The sequence below is a fragment of the Tupaia chinensis genome, unplaced genomic scaffold, assembly GCF_000334495.1.
Source record: "Tupaia chinensis unplaced genomic scaffold, TupChi_1.0 Scaffold000133_1, whole genome shotgun sequence".
Taxonomy (NCBI): Eukaryota; Metazoa; Chordata; class Mammalia; order Scandentia; family Tupaiidae; genus Tupaia; species Tupaia belangeri.
This window is the reverse complement of record NW_006159602.1, coordinates 1,528,751-1,543,713: the sequence shown is the minus strand read 5'-3', so window position 1 is coordinate 1,543,713 and position 14,963 is coordinate 1,528,751. Positions and strand designations below refer to the sequence as shown.

Sequence of the window (14,963 nt, the reverse complement as noted above, 5' to 3'; positions counted from 1 at the left end):
GCTAGTGTATAGAAATGCAGCTGATGTTTATATATCTACTTGGGCTCCTATAGCTTTGCTGACTCATTTTTTCTAAATTTTAATTATTACATTTTCAATTCTACAAGTTTTGTTTATTCTTTACACTCCTTCATATACTTTCTGGCTCCTAAATAAATATGCCTAGTTATGTATTCAGTTGTTACGAAAGTGCTGTATTACTTTGTAAAATGTAAATTACACACTAACAATAAAAACCCCTACAGAGAATTTTGTAGCATGTAGTATTCATGCTACATATCAGCTATTTTCTTCCTGATGGGAGAAAGTTAAAAACATGGTAGATATTGCCTGGCCTGATCCCTTGTTCAAGCAATCATACCAAAAGATGAAGGCTTTGACGTCTTCTGTAGCATAATGCTGCACAGTGGTTTTTCATCTTTTAAGCCCCGAGCACCTGAGTGGACGTTGTAAACCTATCTTAGATGATCTCATCCCCCTCTACAGTTCCATGAGGAACCTCGGGACGGCTAAATCCCCTTTCTTATTATTTCCATGTCTCACACAGTGGCCAAAACCCAGAAATTTTGTCCTTAATGATTCATAGACTTTGAGCATCACAAGACCGTTGGAGTTTCTCCTTTCTCCAAAATAATTCTCAGCTGAACCTTAGAGCCTGCACTTTCTCAGTCTCCCATGACCCTGCTTTCACCTAAGATTCACCTTCCTTCTGTGGCTGCCAAACCTTGTGTTGTCAACCTCACCTCTTTTGTCCTATGGATCACTTGGGAATCCACCCCTCCCTATGCTCCTCCAGTCCCTATGCCTTTGGCCCCTCCTCCTCACTCTGCTCCACTATCAGCTGTCCAAACCCTCAGTCTCTATGCCTTTGGCCCTCCTCCTCACTCTGCTCCACTATCAGCTGTCCAAACCCTCAGTCTCTATGCCTTTGGCCCTCCTCCTCCCTCTGCCCCACTAACCGCTGTCCAAACCCTCCATCTCCATGCCTTTGGCCCCTCCTCCTCACTCTGCCTCGAGCAATCATACCAAAAGATGAAGGCTTTGACGTCTTCTGTAGCATAATGCTGCACAGTGGTTTTTCATCTTTTAAGCCCCGAGCACCTGAGTGGACGTTGTAAACCTATCTTAGATGATCTCATCCCCCTCTACAGTTCCATGAGGAACCTCGGGACGGCTAAATCCCCTTTCTTATTATTTCCATGTCTCACACAGTGGCCAAAACCCAGAAATTTTGTCCTTAATGATTCATAGACTTTGAGCATCACAAGACCGTTGGAGTTTCTCCTTTCTCCAAAATAATTCTCAGCTGAACCTTAGAGCCTGCACTTTCTCAGTCTCCCATGACCCTGCTTTCACCTAAGATTCACCTCCCTTCTGTGCCTGCCAAACCTTGTGTTGTCAACCTCACCTCTTTTGTCCTATGGATCACTTGGGAATCCACCCCTCCCTATGCTCCTCCAGTCCCTATGCCTTTGGCCCCTCCTCCTCACTCTGCTCCACTATCAGCTGTCCAAACCCTCAGTCTCTATGCCTTTGGCCCTCCTCCTCACTCTGCTCCACTATCAGCTGTCCAAACCCTCAGTCTCTATGCCTTTGGCCCCTCCTCCTCACTCTGCTCCACTATCAGCTGTCCAAACCCTCAGTCTCTATGCCTTTGGCTCCTCCTCACTCTGCTCCACTATCAGCTGTCCAAACCCTCAGTCTCTATGCCTTTGGCTCCTCCTCACTCTGCTCCACTATCAGCTGTCCAAACCCGGGTCACTGTCACCTTCTTGGCGCTGTCTCCAGCCAGAACCTAGACTTTTTCCTTTTGATCCCAAGTACTTTGCTGTTTGTTATGATACTTGTTCATGTGTATATCCTTGCCCACACTCAAGTGTGAACACCAGAAAACATAAATCAGTGCTCTGTACCTAACAGGAATTCAAAATGTAAGTTATAAGTGTATTCAGATTATTTCATGTTTTTCTTACAATTTTTAAGGATGACTTAGAAGTATCACTGTGTTCAAATGAACTGTATTCAGTGACTTGGGAAAATTATCATAACTACATTGCATCAACTGTAAAATGGTATATTTTCCTACTTCTGAGGTTATTATAGGATTAAATAAAATAGTGCATGTAAAATATTTAGCATAAAATTGCTCAATATGTTTTAGTTATTGAAAATATTCAGCACAGTAGCTGGCGCACAACAAGCATTCAATATTCTGTAATGTCAGACAGAATAATAATAATTATTTAATATAATTATGTAATAATTATTATTAATACTAACTATATTAATTTCATAACTCCTGCAGTGCTTAGAGCAGTCATATAGGCCAGGTCCTCAATTAATTTGGTTAAGTACATTAATTAGAAAATATCTTTGTCACCTTAGGGCATTAGAGGATTTCCAAAACAAGATGAAAAAAATGCTAATTCTAACAGATGAACTACATTATAATTAAGAGCTTCTGTTTCTCAAAGGTTACTATAAAGAGTAGAAAGATGAACTACAAACTGGAAGTGATATCTACAACATATACAACTTAAAATAGATTGGTATTAAGAATTAAAATGTTAATTTTAAAAAGCCATACAAAATACTAAGAAGAGAACTAATGCAGTAGAAAAAATGGACAAAACTCATGAAGAGATATTTCATAAAAGAAAAATGGAAAGAATGGCCATAGACACAGGTCCTCAGCCTCATTGTAATGAGAAGTAAGCAGAGTAAAACTAACATGAGGTACCGTTTTACACGCATTAGATGGGCAAAAAGTTAAAATCTGACATTATCAAGTAAAAGTGAAAATCTAGAGAAATCAGCACTCTTAGTGAAAGCAGACATTAAGCAATTGCTTTGGAAAATAACTTGTTTGCTATGCACCAGCCGGGTGGATGAATAAAGCTATTGCCTTGGGAAGCCAAAAGGATGGTATTGGGGAGGTACATATGGGTAGCTTCAATTATATTAGCATAATTTCTGCTTTCTAAGTTCATGGAAGTTTATTATGATTATTTTTAAGAGAGACTTTTTGCTATAGGATGGGTGTGTGCACTCGCCAGCGAGACAGAGACAGAGAGAGGGAAAATGAGAAATTACTCTCCCCCAGAGGGATGGCCACACTGCAGTCCCTTCTCCACAATTCTCCTCTTGGGAGATGCACCTGGAGTGAGTTTCAAGCTGCCAGGTCTGGGATTCAAACCATTATCAGCTATGTGGGAATCCAGCACCTTAACCGCTACACCACCTGCTGGCTCTGGAAGTTTATTATTTTTAAAGTTATAATTATATAAATGACCTTGAATATATCAAATATTACATAATGAAAGTTGTTGGAAAGGAAAGATTCAATAAGCACAGTTGAGATTTTATAATGTTTAGTTATTTATTATATTCAAAATAAAATAATATTATAAAACTTTACTGTGGCTGTGACTCACATGGCAAGTTAATGAAGAAAACGTGTTTCTTCTCTTTTGTATCATCTCGTCCCACTACTTTAAAAAAGAAGTTTGAGATGTGCTTTTTTATTTCTCTATGAGAGAAGGCCAGACATATGAAGAATTGCTCCCAGATGGCATTCTTCCTTCATGATAGAACATTTTGAAAGTGAGCTCTTTTTCAGTTTTTTCCAAAACTTGTAAACAAACCAAACAAGAGTAATCCAAGCAAGACCAAAGATACTCTGAACTGCTATTATTACTAGGTAAATGAATGAGTAATTTTAGAAGGATTTTTACCTAAAGGCAAAAATTAAATCACATTTAAATCGTTGGAAGATGACTCTTGCCTCTCATCTTCTCTTTAATAACTGATAGCACATTAGTCTAAACCCTTTTTTAAAAAGTCTACAACTAAAGTTTAAGTACTGGCTATTAAAAATGATTAAAAACCAACTGGAAATTAGGAACTAGCACTTCTGGGTATGCTGAGCAGCTGGCACCTCCGGCTGCTGCACGTCCTGGGCCTTTACTTCCAGCTGCTGACCTGCCGGCTGCGTCTCATCTGCCCTCCTCATCTAATGAAGCCGTTGGTTGTGTCATCCTCCAAGATCCCGGCACAGCAAGGGAACCCAGTGCCCCCGCATCTTCCAAAAATCCGGCTACACATAGCTCTCTGCAGGAGAACTTTGTGATGAAAGAAAGAACTCAAATTCACAGTATGGTGAACTCATTAAAAAGTACATTAAAGAAGCAAAGATTGTGCCAGTTGAGATAACCATCAGTTTATTGAAGAGGGAAATGGATCACTCAATGGTTGCCAGTGCTTAGAAGAATAAATTCTTGATCAATGGGTTTCCAAGAAAGCAGGACAGCCTTCAAGGTTGGAACAAGACCATGCATGGGAAAGTAGATGCATCTTCATTCTGTTTTTTGACTGCAATAGCGAGATCTGTATTGAACGATGCCTTGAGAGAGGAGAGAGTAGTGGTACGAGTGATGACAACAGAGAGAGCTCGGAAAAGAGAATTGAGACCTATCCTCAGTCATCCGAGCCAGTTACTGACTTAGATGAAGAAGTGGGGAAAGTCAAGAAAATAGATGCTTCTGGGACCAGCAGTGAGCATAATGGCTATGTCGCTGGACTCCCACGTAGTTGACCACGGTTTAAGTCCCGGACCCAGTGGCTTAAACTCACACCGGGCACGTGTGCGTGCATGCCCAAGACCCCGAGAGGAGAATGGAGGAGAAGGGATTGTGGCATGGCCATCCCTTCTGGGAGGGGGTTTCTCGCTTTCTGTCTCTCTGTCTCTCTCTGTCTGGTGAGCGCACGCGCCCTATAGCAAAAACCCCTCCAAAAAAAAAAGGAAGAAAGGAAGGAAGGAAGAAAGAAAGAAAAGTAGATGCTTCTAAGTCTGCTGAGTCTGTTGATTACGTTTTTGATGAAGTTGTGAAGATTTTTGACAAAGAAGGCTAACTCTAAACCTAAAAGCATCCTTGGAATCATGCTCAAATATTGCTTTGGTAGCTGCTATCACAACCCCCTTTTAAGGCTATTTTAATATTTCATAATTACATCTCAAGTAATGGCTTTAGAGTATATAGTAAGACTAATTAAAAATTTTATGGCCTTTTTTTTTAATCACAGGTAGAAACAGTGAATTCAGGTTTAACTTCATCTTAGTTATGGTGCTCACGAAACAAAGAAGGGTATCAACTAGTTCTTTGTTTTTATTTAAAAAGAATATCCCTTTTACAGTTTGTGCCTTCTATGAACAAATCTTTTCAGTATGCATGTATATCCTAATGGTGACTACAATATGTTAGGATTAGGGCTCCCATTTCTTCTTTTTCTTGCAGATTAAAAATTTCCAACCTTAAGTGAATTTGTGGCCAATGATATGGAAAATGAATCATCATATATCATTGAGTAAAATGGGACATTTTGTGGGTTTTGCTATAACCATTCCTAACACCTATTTATGGAAGAAAAGAAAAGAAGAAACAGAGACATTTGCTGTTTAGCATAAGTCAAGTCTGAGTAATCCTTTGCTGTTACTGTTGGATGAGCCAGTCCTTGTTACTGAAACTTTAGTCTATACATAGTGGTATTTACTGCCTTAGGTACAACACAAAATCTAACCAAATAACATTTCTCTAAGCTGCAGATTTGGGGTTGCTTTTGTGAAAACATGTTAAATACACACACATATTTAATGACATAATCAAATTTATGCCTTCTATATCCCCATGGCTCTTAAATTAAAATTTTATTCTCAACGACATAAAAGGAGAATAAGAAAGCTATATCACCACCACCACCCCCCAAAAAGCTATGCCTGTCTCACAATTATTCATAAGGCTTGCACAAAAGTTCCCTTAGCTGCCAATGGTCGGGGGTTTTTTTGTTGTTATAAAGAATTATCTTATTTATCTTTATTTACTTATTTATTTTAATTTGACCAGAGAGGGACAGAGCGAGAAAGAGAGAGAAGAGAAAGTGAGAAAGCAAGCCACTTGGTCCGGGACTCGAGCCATAGTCAGCAATGTGGGAGTTCAGTGCCCTTAACCACCATGCCACCTGCCGGCCCCAACCAATGGTCATATTTTAAACAGCCTGATAGTGATAAAGGCCATTACAGCAAGTGAGGAATTCATGCCCATTTGAAGTCAGGTCTACACTCAACATATAAATTCAGTTTCCCTTAACTCTTAGTTAATATTTTAAAAAATGTATTTGGAGGGGGTATTTTTTTTTTTCAGTTGTGAAAGTGCATTTGCCAAAGGGGGTGAGGGAGAGAGAGAAAGCAACCCCCAATGGAAGGTGGTCACATTGCAATCCCCTCTCTATTTCCTCTTGGGATTTTGGGCATGCACGCACATGTGCACAATGTGTTTTTCATGCCACCAGGTCTGGGATTTGAATGGCATGGCCAGCCACGTGGGATTCAGCAACCTTAACCAACACACCACTGGTTCACCAGCTGGCCCAAAAAATGGTATAAAAATTTGTTTAAAAAAAAAAAGGCTCATTGACTCTTTGGCAAACTATAAATTGAGGGCTATCTCCATTTTTGGGTTGGTTGGTATTTAATTCTATCCCAACAAGCTAAAAATTGGCAGGACATCAAAAGATACTGATCAAACAGTTGACCCTAACTTGTTAATCAGGACCATTGAATGCTGCCGAACTGTCCGAATCTAGGCTTCCTACTGCCAGGCCGAGAGATGGATGATTCACTGGGGCTGGGAGAACCCAACTGTATGCCAACTTGCCATTCAGCAGGGCACTGGTGAGCACTGCCAGCCTACGTACCAAGGGAGGAAGAGTTCAGATCCCTGTTGTCATTTTCCTCAGCAGCAGAAGCCATGGGCCATGGTGACATTCAGACCCAAAACTTTTACCTCATGTGGGTCCCTGGAATCTAAGGCTCTCCTAGTTATTTTATTAAAATGAGCAAGTGAGGATGGTTTCTAAGCAAATAGAATCATCTTGCTGAGAATTTGCAGTCATCATATTCTCTGTCATAACTGAGAATATGCGGCCTATTTTTAGTAAGAGAAACTATTGGGTCATTGGCATTGCAGAGAAACAGAGAGCAGACAGGAAAGAAAAGTGAGAAAGCGGGACCAGCAGTTATGTTGCTGGACTCCCATGTAGTCAACTGTGGTTCGCATCCCGGACCTGGTGGCTTAAAACTCACGCTGGACGAGTGTGTGTGCGTGCCCAAGATCCCGAGAGGAGAATGGAGTAGAAGGGATTGCGGCGTGACCATCCCCCCTGGGCGGTGATTTCTCGCTTTCTGTCTCTCCATCTCTCTCTGTCTGTCTGGCAAGCGCACATGCCCTATAGCAAAAACCTCTCAAAAAAAAAAAAAAAAAGAAAAGAAAGAAAAGAAAAGTGAGAAAGCAACCCTCATGGGGGATGGCCCTGCCACAATCTCATCTCCATATCTCCTCTTGGGATTTTGGGCACACATGGACATGTGCCCAGCATGTTTCTCAAGCTGCTGGGTTGGGGACTAGTACCACAATGTCAAATGTGTGGAATCCAGCCTCCTTAGCCACCGTGTGACCAGCTGGCCCTGGTAACTTGTTTTTAACCAGAAATTTTTGTATGTAGGTTCTAGCTGCGTTCCAGAAAATCTTGTGTACATTATAGTTCTCTGTCAGGAGTCCTGGGCAATTGGACTGGCGCAGCTCGGCCACTCATGTCACCAGTATGTAGGAAGTCTAAGTGAAAAAACCCTTGCTGAGGCCAGCTTCTAAAGAGAAAATGCACGTAGAACTTGTTATGGAAGAGACAAATACTCGAAAACACAAATTATATGGGAAGTTGCAAGTATTGCTATAGTGTTATCTTAAAATAAAAGCAGAGTTTGAATAGGCAAGATCAAGTGGTTATGGCTCATGTAGACAAAGTTCCATGTTATGAAAAAAAGTTCGGAACCAGCAGTTAGCATAATGGCTATGTCGCTGGACTCCCATGTAGTTGACCGCGGTTCGCATCCCGGATCCGGTGGCTTGAAACTCACGCCGGGCGCATGTGCGTGTGTGCCCAAAATCCTGGGAGGAGAATGGAGGAGAAGGGATTGCGGTGTGACCATCCCCTCCGGGGAGTGATTTCTCGCTTTCTGTCTCTATTCTATGTCTCTGTCTTTCTGGCGAGTGCACGCGCCCTATAGCAAAAAAAACAAACAAACAAAAAAAAACACAAAAAAAAAAACCCAAAAAACCTTTCCCCCCCCCCAAAAAAAATGTTAATGATTGGCATCCAAAAACACTAGATTTGTTTATACAAATACAAAAATGCAAAATAAAACAACTCACCTATTGTGGTTAATAGAGATGGCACAAATAAAAAGGAGTTCTTAAAATCCCAAATACTTTTACTTCTATTTCTTAAGGGAATTATCCCATTTTGTACAGAAAAAAAATCAGCTTCCACAAATTGAAATTAAAAAAAGAAGAAATCATTTGATTAAATTTACAGTCTTTTGTGTGTGTGTGTGTGCTTTTTAAAACTGTATTTTAAGTCTCAAAACAAGGCCCTAGAAACCCCCAGTTTCAAGTATGCACCAAGCTTGGTCCACTCCTGTGGGAGTCTGGGGGGAACTTTGTACAAGTTTGGGTTATTCATTCACCAACATTAAAGCCCAGGATAGATGTGATGAAGCAGGCTTCCTTCCTCCCTGGCATATACTGAATTTCAGAGAAGGGAGTGGCCAACATGGAAAAGGCTGGAATTCTTCTTTGCAACTGGGCTGTGATGAGAGGGTTCCTGTTACGAACATAAGCTACTGTGTTTTCCAGATTCTTCCTTTCTAGTTTCTGAAATTGGACATGAGAATCTTCTCTGAAGATACAATTAAAAAAGCCAAATGCACATGCTTCCAACACACTGTGTTTTCAGATATGCTGGATCTTGTTCAGCTGGCGGAGGAGCTGTTTGATGCGTTCACCCCGAGAGCCAGGTGGGCTCGTCTCCTTGAGGAAGCCCACTTGGTTCTTGGTGGCATGACGGGCACCGAAGGGTGAAAAGGGCAGAAGAAACATGAGATATCTTGGAAATACTTCCCCGGGAAGGCAATTTCATGAATGAGGTCTTCTAAACACATGACGCCAAACCTCCCTAGATGCTCCTCGATCACTGGTGGTGTCTGTCAGAGGGGCGGTCTTATTCTTGACCTTGGCTTGCCCACTTTTCAAGATGAGTTCCCGGACAGATTTCAGATTTGGAAATCCCCAGGTTACATAAGCTTTCACTATTTTTAGGCTTTGAGGAGTGACTTTGGCAAAAACATCACTGAGAATTTTCTTTAGACACAGTCTTGCGCTGGTCTTCTGCACCACTGAACTCACCCCATCAGTCCTGTTGATGCGCACAACAAAGGCCAGTGAATGTTTGTGTGGCATGTCCAAGGCATTTCCAAGGTTTCACTTCAAGTCATCAGAGACATATCATGTCACGCTTCTGCTGCCAGGAATCATTTAAGAACAATTCCTGTCGCTTAAGTCTGGGCCCTCTCTCTTTCCTCTGCTCTTTTTCTTGCCAAAAGTACTTGCTTTGCTTGGTTGGCTTTTAGGGCTTGATAAGCTTTTCTCTTTATCAGGAGACTTTTTGGAACGAAAGGGATCTTTCCCCTTTGCTCTGGCTCCGCCACCTTTGCGGTGCTACTCTAAATTTACTTTCCCTTAAAGCAGTATAGGAAAATTCTTCTTTCTCTGTTTGGGTTAGGGGCTCACACACTAATACAGGAATAGAGTAATGATAAATACAGTCAGTAAGCTTGTGTATGCCAATGATAACTTGCAAATTGTGCCTTCATCCACTCGATATACATCTACCAAATAACAGGAATATACTAGTGAACAAAACAGTGATCTCTGTCCTGGTGGAACGGAGGTTCCAGCAGGGTGGTATAAATAATAAATATAAGCAAATTATGTACTATGTTAGGAGTTGATAAGAGGCAAGAGGAGCACAGTGAGGTGGGAAAGGAGTGTTGGTGAGGAGATAGTAAGGGGGAAGCCTCACTAAAAGATTAGATTTAAGGGACCAACAAATGGCATAATGGTTACATTACTGGACTCCCATGTAGTTGACCATGGTTCAAGCCTCAGATCCAGTGGCTTAACACTCATGCCTGGCACGTGTGCGTGGGTGTCCAAGATCCAGAGGAGAAGGGATTGTGGTGTGGCCATATCCCCTAGGGGTGATTTCTTGCTTCCTGTCTCTCTATCTCTTTGGTAAGTGCACATGCTCTGTAGCAAAAATCTCTTTAAAAAGGAAAAAAAAAATAGATAAGATTTGAGCAAAGACTTGCAGGTAGTGAAAAAGTTAGCTAAACAAGTGTTTGGGTAAAGAGCATCATAAGAAGAGGAAACAACTAGATCAAACATTTAAGGTAAAAGCTTGGAATATTCTAGAAACAGTAAGCATGGTGGCTGGAATAAAGCTAAGGGCAGAGTAAGAGAAGAGAGAAGGAAAGGAATAAGGAGACTCCAGAGGAGACCCAGTGGTGGCTTAGTGAGCTAGATGGAAGTAGTGGAGATGATGTGAAGCTGTCAGACTCCGACATATTTCATGCATTTTTAAAGGCCCAGCTAACAGGATTTTCTGAGTTTTAAAAGTGAGTTTATAAGCATTATATCTTCTTGATGGATTAGCCTTTTACTACCATATAGTGCCCTTCTTTGTCTCTTCGAACAGTTTTTGTTTTAAAGCCTATTTTGTCAGAAATTAAACAATAGTTATATATTTAAATTAGAAATTTCAGTAATTGTTTTAAAAAGGAAAAAAAAAAGTGAGTTTAGGGGCCAGCAGATAGTGTAGTGGTGAAGGTGCTGGATTCCCACATGGGCAACCATGTTTCAGGTCCCCAAAAATCATGCCAGCAACATGTGTGTGCATGCCCAAAATCCTGAGAGGAGAATGGAGAAGGGATTGAGGTATGGCCATCTCCCTTTGGGGGTGGTTTCTCACTTTCCCCCTCTCTGTGTCTGTGTGTCTTTCTCTCTCCAAAGAGCACACATGTATTTGGGGTGGGGGTAAGAGGGGTGGAGAGTGAGTTTAAGAGAAAGAGCATAGTCACGAGTGACTTAACAGACTTTTCACAGAGCAAGTAAATGAATGGAGCTTTCATCAACTGAGTTAGGGAGGGCTGTAGTAATTGGGGTGGAGGTGTCTGGGGAGGGGAGCAGGTTTTTACAGAGCAAGTGTTCAATTTTGGAAATGAGTATGGGATGTCTTTTAGACATTCAAGTAGCAATTTCAAATAAACAGGTGGCCACACATTCTGAATTTGTGAGAAAGGCTTTGCCTGGAGATATAAATTTGGGAGTTCTTAGCATTTAGATGACATGTATGGCCACGAATTAGAAGAACCATGAAGGAAGTCAGTATAAATAGAAAAAAGTATTCAAAGATTATGAAAAAGAGGAGAACTAGCAAAGGCAACTAAGAAGAAACTCCTGAAGTTTTCTTTTCTCTGAGGTTTTCTCCTCAAATTTCTACCACTGTTGGAGCTTCCAGATTCTGACTTGTCTCATCAACCAATAAGATTACTGCTTTCTGCTAGTGAGGCTGGTCACTTTAAGGTTTAGCAGAACGGCAGCCATTTTGAAATTAAGGCTTCTAAGGTGAAAAATCTGACCAAGTGTTGGGATATAGGGAGATCTGTTTGAGACATGGCCAGATGAGAAACCAGGAATGGGTAATTACTCAGGGAAAGCAGCTGACTGTGATTGATGGCAGTGGGGAATGATTTGCATCTGCTTGTATCTCATGCCTGTAAATACAGAGAACATGTCCCACTTTTAGGAACACTTTGGTGGTACCTGCTGATGGGCTCTCTGTAACTGGTTACACAAAAAAACTCGCCTGCAGCCTCTGCCTCTCATTTCATTGACCACAAGAAGAAAGAGAGCGTCACACTAGGATGGTAATACTTGGGGTCATTTTCCCTTACTAAGCTAACTGCAAAGTGCCCACAGAAGAAAAAACAGGTAAATTTGGAACTTAGCTCATTTGTTTTCATTCAGTGTTCATTTCTGTTCGAATCCTGTCAGCTTTCCTTTACCCCTGTGCTTTCAGACAGTTTTTGCTTTTTGTTTTCTAGGGGCTTTGTTTATTTGTCTTTTTTCTTTTCTTTTCTTTTCTCTTTTTTTTTTCTTTTGGTAATGTTTCAGTTTGCTTTATAATTAGTAGAAGAGTTACTCCAAAACAAATGATTCTCTACTGACAATATCTCTTGGAGGTCCGATGTCCTTACAATGTCTACTTTGTATTATCCCTTTTACCTGTAATCATCTAACCACTTGGTATTTAGTTACCGTTGTTTTTCTGTCTCCTCCGAGTAGAGGACTTATTTTTCCCTCCATTTCTCTAAAGATGAAAGAAAAACAGTTCTATTATTTATGTAAGTTTGGGTTAAACACATTGGAAATCTTTTTTTCTTTTTTTAATTTTTTTTGGAGAGGTTTTCGCTTTAGGGCGCGTGCGCTCGCCAGACAGAGAGAGACATAGAGACAGAAAGCGAGAAATCACCCCCCAGGGGGGATGGTCACACGGCAATCCCTTCTCCTCCGTTCTCCTCTCGGGATCTTGGGCATGCACGCACATGCGCCCGGCGTGAGTTTTAAGCCACCGGGTCCAGAACGCGAACCGTGGTCAACTACGTGGGAGTCCAGTGACATAGCCATTACGCTAACTGCTGGTCCCTAGAAATCATTTTAGAAAGCCTATTTACAACTCTTTCACATAGCCAGCACATGTTTAGCTCCAAAATAAAATTCCCGCATCTCTTACCTTTAGAAAGATTTCAAGTTTCTCTGGAGTTATATTGGCATAGTTCTTCGTTAAAGCAGCTTTGGTCTCCTAAATGGAATGTTTCAGTTCTTCAAGAATGTCTGTGTCCAAGATTTGAAATATCTTTGTCCCTGTCGAGTAGTAGCCCACCAGGCAAGCATAGGTACTGGAACCTTGAGAAGCAGCCACATCTTTAAAAAACTAAAGAGCAGCAGGATGGGAGACAACAGGAGGTAAAATTGCTTTGAATGTCTCCTCCTCAGACACAGAAAGAACAAAACAATAAAAAAGTCTTATTTACATCAAGAAAAATACTCTTGCAATTAATCATCTATACCAAAGAAAGCAATCCTGAAACATTCATGGCAAAATGAAATTTAAACCCCACTTACATCCTGACATGAAATATCCTGGGACGTGAAAATGCAGGGGAAAAATAAGTTTCTAAAGAATGTTGGTCAACTTCAGAGGGACAATTTGCTTCAAGATGTTTATTCATTTAAATTGGCCTTTTAGAGGCAGATGAGTATAATACAGCTTGTTTTGGGGAAAAATGTTCACTGTAGGTTAAAAAATATGTGATATTTAATTTACCTAATCCAGATATATGGATGGATCATCTACTCTGAGATCCCTTTTTCCAGTCCTCATTATCCACTTCTTTCTGTGCTACTAAGTATGAGGAAATAAACCAATTTTTAAAAATTTATTTACTAGGTCCGTTGGTGGCATGATGGTTAAGACACTGGATCCCACATGGCCAACTTTGCTGTTCTAATTCCAGAACCCATACATGAAGAATATGCCAGGTACGTGTGTGCCCAAAATCCCAAAAGGAGGGAGAGATGGAGGAGAGGGTTAACAGTGTAACCGTCTCACGGGGAAAATGGGGGTAAGGAGGTGCTCTCTCTCTCTCTCTCTCTGTATATGCTTGTCTCTCTCTGGAGCATACATGCTCTCTGGAAACATTTTTTTTAAACTAATTAGGTTTTTTATGAGCACGTGCTGTGTGCACTCATGTGATCAAGGGAGAGACAGGCAAGCACCCTTCACGGGGCCTCAGCATATCATGATCCTCTCCTCCAAGCCCTCCGGTTGGTCAGGTCCTGAGAGCATATTGGTATCCTATTGCCTGTGCCAAGGTTTTAAACCAAGACTGGGCCAAAAACTTCTTAATAAATAGAAAAGTAATCATCAACTTGACAGGAACTGACTATAATCTTAAGACGAGGCAGTCAAATGATTGTTTTGGTTCTCAGAGTCTTTGGCAATATCCTTGATCTTATTTTTTTTTACATATTTTATTTAACTTTATTTATTTGTTTTAATTTGAGCAGAGAGGGGTAGAGAGAGAGAGAGTGAGAAAACAAGCTGCCAGGTCTGGGACTGGGATTGTAATTGGCCATTTGGAAGTTCAGCTCCCTTAACCACCATGCCACCTGCTGGCTCCCCCTTGGTCTTTTCTTAAACATAGTTATCCTATCAGATCAAACACATTTCCCTATCAGTCTCTACCATCAAAACTGATTGATGTTTCTATAGTACAAACCCTCAACACTGTAGAAAACATTACTGTGATTTATAACTAAAAGTACCATCGTATTTGAGAAATGTTATAGACAGAAATAAACTCTTCCTCAAATACATATGTTAAAGTCAATACGCACACTGGAAAAAACACTTAAAAATACTAAAATGTACTGATATTGACATAGATTATATCTATAGATTTCAAAAAGTGTTGTATCTCTTTATTTATAGATGTTATAACTTGTTAAAACAGTAAAAGTGGTCACTTTCTTCAGATTTGTGGTATGAGTACATTATCCTACCTCTACAAGAACATTGTTCATATCTTCCTTCTCCATGGTGCACTTGTTTGCATGGAATGGTGAAGCAGAACCCCTCTAAGTGATCTCAGCCAAATACCACAGTTCTTTTTGGAACCTTGGCAGTGTTTAGTTCTATAGATGCTCCCCTTCCCTTTGTTTGGATGTATTGGTTTCTTATTGCTGCTGCAACTAATTGTCACAAACTCAGCATCTTAAAAGGCACCTTGGTGTCTTAGAAGCCACAAAATTAGGGACCAGCAGATGGTGTAATGGTTATGTCACTGGACTCCTATGTGGTTGACTGCGATTCTAGTCCTGGACACAGCAATTTAAAACTCACGCCGGATGTGTATGCCTGCAAGCTTAAAATCCCAAGAGGAGAATGGA

At 40.8% G+C, this 14,963-nt stretch overlaps 2 pseudogenes; one reads left to right on the top strand and one right to left on the bottom strand.

Annotated features, from left to right (window-relative positions):
• Nucleotides 1-3,919: 3,919 nt before the first annotated feature.
• On the top strand, nt 3,920-4,911 carry LOC102494444 (UMP-CMP kinase-like; annotated as a pseudogene).
• A 3,932-nt stretch (nt 4,912-8,843) lies between these two features.
• LOC102480081 (60S ribosomal protein L7-like 1 pseudogene) lies at nt 8,844-14,612 on the bottom strand (annotated as a pseudogene).
• Nucleotides 14,613-14,963: the final 351 nt, after the last annotated feature.